Source organism: Notolepis coatsorum, assembly GCF_963971535.1.
Source record: "Notolepis coatsorum genome assembly, chromosome: 15".
NCBI lineage: Eukaryota > Metazoa > Chordata > Actinopteri > Aulopiformes > Paralepididae > Notolepis > Notolepis coatsorum.
This window is the reverse complement of record NC_140179.1, coordinates 17,515,746-17,521,829: the sequence shown is the minus strand read 5'-3', so window position 1 is coordinate 17,521,829 and position 6,084 is coordinate 17,515,746. Positions and strand designations below refer to the sequence as shown.

General features: G+C 41.8%; 1 protein-coding gene across 1 annotated transcript in view; it reads left to right on the top strand.

Annotated features, from left to right (window-relative positions):
• Positions 1-774: 774 nt before the first annotated feature.
• abat (4-aminobutyrate aminotransferase) overlaps positions 775-6,084 on the top strand; it is a 78,364-nt gene continuing 73,054 nt past the window's right edge. Inside the window, 1 exon segment of the mRNA XM_084330296.1 lies at positions 775-852. The gene's annotated coding sequence lies outside the window, so the exon portion shown is untranslated.

Here is a 6,084-nt window from a genome sequence, read left to right as displayed (position 1 = left end):
ATAGAATAGAATAGATCATACAAATAGGCCAGGGCTGTACAACTGTATCACCCGCTCGCACACACACACACACACACACACACACACACACACGCACGCCTGATAACATAATATATATATATATATATATATAAATGTATAGATGTAACAGTACTGTCTATCTGTATGTCATGTATGTGAAATGAAATGATAAAAAAAAATAAAAAAAAATCTAACCCTGACTAACCTTACTGTCATGCACTTGTCCTAATAAACTAACCTACACTGTAACACGCAACACTTTGATGAACATTTTTACTCAGCTGATAAGAGTTGTACCCTTCTTGCTGTCTTGTCGTACAGAACTTGTAACTAAGTCGCTTTGGATAAAAGCATCAGCTAAATGACTAAATGTAAATGTATGTCATGATAAATGTCATTATGAATTGAAAATGGGGGGGACCCTGATGTAAACAAGACGAAAGTCTTTCTCTGGTCTGCATCCCCTTAACAATTGTGTGTATTGAGCTGTACTGTATTGTACCCATTCTGCAATCTGGTAATAAAGTTTTCAATCAATCAAAGATGAACTCGAAACGATCAGACACCTGATTGGTCCGTCGCTGGTTCCCCTCGGTGGCTTCGGCTCATCCCATTGGAGGAGCCGAGCTCAGCTGGGACAGAAGCCCCGCCCACTCCTCCCAGGCGACGCCAGGCCGCTGATCGATCCCCTGCCAGAAGCTCCTTGTTGTGGCGCAACCCGCACCTCGCCGTCCTCTGGCTGTTGTTTACATTCTCCCGTGATCCAAGACACCTTGTTTACATTGTCCGTGATCCAGACACGGGGTCCTGTCTCTGGGATATTCGGCGGAAGTGAGTAGGGTTACTTTTTCTGTTCACCGACTATCTATATGTGCATCTGTATGGGCCGAAGAATCGCGCAATTGCGCGATAAATAACCATGCCCTGCGCGCAGTTGCGATTGCCCATACAGATGCATAGATATTATTCTGCCCATACAGATGCATAGATATTATTCGGCCCATACAGATGCATAGATATGATTCGGCCCATACAGATGCATAGATATTATTCAGCCCATACAGATGCATAGATATTATTCAGCCCATACAGATGCATAGATATTATTCGGCCCATACAGATGCATAGATAGTATTCGGCCCATACAGATGCATAGATATGATTCCCCCTCCCCTCCCCTCTCCTCCCGAATAGCAGCTGAGCGATGTTGAGCAGCGCTAGTGTAATAAGAGTTGTGAAAGGACCGCCTCTTATTATTATTAGTAGTCTAACGGTACTCCCCAAGTTGACACGGATCTGTCTTGTCTTCGTGCGCCATGCAGATCCAGCCAGAACCAGTTATATGTAGCCGCCTATCTAATAGCAACACAATGTTGTGCAATAGAATACTAGCACCAATTTAGATGCGATTCCTCAGAGCCATGATAGTAGCATTGGCTGCCGTCGTCATCATCATCACCAGGGAGCAGGGTGTGAGGAAGAGGCTCTGTCTGACAGACTGTGAACGTGTTTAGTGAGAGCTGGATGTGCAAGTGACAGTATGCTTGAATTCAGAGGCTTATTGCAGCCAGTGACATGAGTTCCTTCCAGCCCAGGTCATTAGATTACATTACAAAATGACCACCTAAAGTCACTAACCCGGTCTTGTTTTTTCCAACTAAGAAATATTGCAAAATTACGCCCCAATATCCCATATCACTGTCTTGAACAGGTTATCCATGTTTTTATTTCTTCACGAATTGACTACTGTAATTCTCTGTTCACTTGCCTTGACAAAGCAGCTTTGGCTAAACTTCAAATCATTCAGAATGCGGCCGCCAGATTGTTAACCAGAACCAAACGCAGAGAACACATTACCCCTGTATTAGCCACACTACATTGGCTACCTGTAAAATACAGGATTGATTTTAAAATTGCGCTCACCACCTACAAGGCTTTAAAAGGTGAAGCCCCAAGCTACATTGCTGAGCTTATAACCCCTTACTGCCCAAATAGGACTCTCCGCTCCTCCGACCAAGGAGAGCTTGTCGTCCCATGGACCAAACTAAAAACCAAGGGTGACCGGGCTTTTTCAGTCGTAGCACCCAAGCTATGGAATCAGCTACCTTATGAAACCAGGTCTGCTATTAGTGTGGAGTCTTTTAAACAAGGTCTAAAAACCTTCTTATACAGTCAGGCTTTTAATTGATCATGTATGTGGTATAACATGTGTGTATATGTGATTATATTTTAATTTATTTATTTTGAAGTATTCTACAATCTTGTATGTGATGTAACATGTGTGATTATTCTATTCTGATTAACCTTTTACTGCCTGTAAAGCACTTTGTGATTTTAATCTGGAAAAGCGCTATACAAATAAAATGTACCTTACCTTACCTTACAAAAGTGCTATACAAATAAAGTTATTATTATTATTATTATTATTATTATTATTATTATTATTATTATTATTATTATTATTATTATTATTATTATTATTATTATTATTACGTATTGTCATCATGCAGCACAAGTACAGAGCAATGAAAATAAGTTTGGCATCCAACCAGAGTGCAAATGTAGCATTAAAGTGCAATAGTAACATACAATGTACAAATTAGTACTGAATGTAGTGCTAATCAGAGGTATGTACAGAGTTGTGTTATATATAGAATAGAAAACTTTATTGCCATTTCAACACATGGTTGATTGGGATTTGTCTTGGTGCACATACAGTACATACATTATAAAAACATACAATATAAAAACACAAGAATACATGCAATACAATCCCCACAATAAAAGTTTTACACAAACAATTAAAAAGAAAAAAATGCTACAGTACCTAAAATAAATAGCTCAGTGTTCCAGTTTAAAGTGCATAATGCCTTAACACTTTGAGAGCCAATCCGTGTTTTCCTTTTTACCCCCTTGAATGCCCAAATCCACTCCAATGTTAACGTTAATATCGCCTAATCTATGTTTTAAATTATGGCTATGTGTCTAATCTGCCCGTTGCTTATCAAAGACTCATTTTCCAGTCAACATTGTCAAAGCAGATTGTTTTTTTATCGCTTCATTTCCGTTTGATAGCATTTTGAAAATCACTAGTTTTCGCGGAAAAAACAACTCATTCGATGATAATCGCCTTTTACTGGAATATTCTAGAACGTTGTCATTTGTCGGCCTATTTATGAATCGTTTTCAAATAAACGCTAGATAATCGATAGTATATGTGTGCGCACGCTCGTGCCGCTCGCTGATAATCGCTGCTCTTATTTCCTGATGGCTTTTACAGTCAAAACAGCTATATCACATATAGGGGAAACGCTTATATCCGTGAAAACGAGTCTGATTATCCCAAGACTGATAACATAGATTCCTTACCTGAGATCAGATGGTATCCAAATGGATTATTCCAATTCCTGATCACCATTCGAAAAAATCGATCATTGTATTGATCAACCGTGTATACAGTAGAACACATAATCCCCGCTGCTCTTCAGGCTCCGGAGTGATGCCGGTCGATGCCGGCTGCGTGAGTGAGAAGTAAAATGTGGAGTCAGAAATCCTTTCTCCCATTCACTTTCATTGAGTCCAATCCAAAAGGGTGATTTACCATCTGGGAGACGATAGGGGGCGCTTTTTTCACATATGAGAGCCTGGGGTGACTGGATCTCCAACGGTAGGCTCGCTTGATGCAATATGATTTCAGATCGCTAATAAAAAAAATAAAAGCGAATAAAACGAATATTCTCGTGATGGGCATTCAACCCGGGAGGTAATAACCAGAGAAAAGCCGTGAGTGGCATTCAAAGTGTTAAAGTGCCTGTCGGCTGGTGCTAGCCCTTGTGGTGCAAAGTGCCTGTACATTTGTACTTGAGTTCAGGTGACGGACAGCCTCGGGATATGTACTGTTTTTAAAACGGGATGTCCTGACCTGCACCTGAGACTTTGGAGTCTTCTGCCAGAGGGAAGGGGGTTAAAGGGGTCATAAGCAGGGTGAGAAGGGTCCCTGATCACCTTCTCCCCTTTCCGCCTGATTTGTGTGGCATAAATGGAGGCCACAGAGGGGAGATCACAGCCGATGATTTTTGACGCTGTGCGTACAGTTCTTTCTGAGCTAATGGTGACATGGTGACAGCTTCATCTGTATATAAGGACAGACTAAAACATGGTGACAGTATCTTCATCTGTATATAAGGACAGACTAAAACATGGTGACAGCTTCATCTGTATATAAGGACAGACTAAAACTTGGTGACAGTATCTTCATCTGTATATAAGGAGTAAGGACAGACTAAAACATGGTGACAGTATCTTCATCTGTATATAAGGACAGACTAAAACATGGTGACAGCTTCCTCTGTATATAAGGACAGACTAAAACATGGTGACAGTATCTTCATCTGTATATAAGGACAGACTAAAACATGGTGACAGCTTCATCTGTATATAAGGAGTAAGGACAGACTAAAACATGGTGACAGTATCTTCATCTGTATATAAGGACAGACTAAAACATGGTGACAGCTTCCTCTGTATATAAGGACAGACTAAAACATGGTGACAGTATCTTCATCTGTATATAAGGACAGACTAAAACATGGTGACAGCTTTCTCTGTATATAAGGACAGACTAAAACATGGTGACAGTATCTTCATCTGTATAAGGACAGACATGGTAGTGAACCTAGCCGGCGAAGTATCATGAGCAGCAACAGTTCCGCGGAAGGGAAGAGATTGTTAGCATATTAGCATACGCGCTAGCTATTACGTTTCCCGCGATATGGAAGGATTAAGACCACCACAAACGTTGTGCCTGCAGTGGACTCAAGTAATCTTTCACGGACATGGAAGACATGGAGGGACGAGTTTGTGCTCTGTGTGGATTTATCAGTTTGTGGTAGGGCTGACCTCAACTAAGGATTTGTATAGTCGACTTTGATTGGCCGAAATCTGCCGATAGACCCCAGAATAATAAAAGAAAAGAAAAAGTTTCAATTATTATTGTATATTTTTTCTGTGGCGGGTGCTTAATGTCTGAAGGAGTCGACTGAAGGCTTCTTGTCCTCTGCGAAAGCATGCAATTGGTCCACTGATCCTGTGACCAGTGGCTCAGGAGGTAGAGCAGTCGTCTGGTAATCCGGAGGTTCCCAGTTCGATTCCCTCTCCTCCCGGGCAGCGTGTCGATGTGTCCTTGAGCAAGATACTTAACCCCTAACTGCTCCCGATGAGCAGGTTAGCACCTTGCATGGTTGCCTCCGCCGTCGGTGTGTGAATGTGTGACCGAATGGGTAAAATGTGAGGAACAAATTGTAAAGCGTTTTGGATAAAAGCGCTATATAAAAATGCAGCCATTTACCATTTACCATTTACGTGCAGGTGTACAGCAAGTATATGAGGGGTTATATGCGGGTATATTCAGATAAATATGGGTATACTATATATACATGCAGTAATATAAATGTAAATATGCTGTATATACAGCACTGTTGTACATGCTATCATACAGAGTATATGGGCAGTCAGTGAAGCAGTAGTTAGGTATAACTAGGTATAAATAGGCAACAGAGTTCAGAGTCGGGTAACAGAGCCTAGGATGTAGGCAATGGAGTCAGAGTTTATGTGGTAGGGGGGGGGGGGGGGGGGGGCTGTCAACATGGCATAGAGTTCAGAGAGATGACGGCTGAGGGAAAGAAGCTGTTCCTGAGTCTGCTTGACCTGCAGCGGAGGTTCCTGTAGCGCCTCCCGGAGGGGAGGAGGGCAGACAGGGATGAGAGGTGTCCTTGACAATGATGCGTGTCTTCCTCAGATCTAACAGAAAGTTGTACTTTTTTAGGGCTGGGCGATATGTAAAAAGAAAATAATCAGATGGAAGACCCCCCTCTCTGTCTCTCTCTCTCTGCCTCTCTTTCTCTGTATCTCACTCTGTATCTCTCTCTGTATCTCACTGTATCTATCTATCTCTCTCGCTCGCTCTCTTTCTCTCTCTCTCTCTCTCTCTCTCTCTCTCTCCCTTTCTATATCTCTCTCTCTCCCTTTCTGTATCTCTCTCTCCCTTTCTGTATCTCTCTCTCC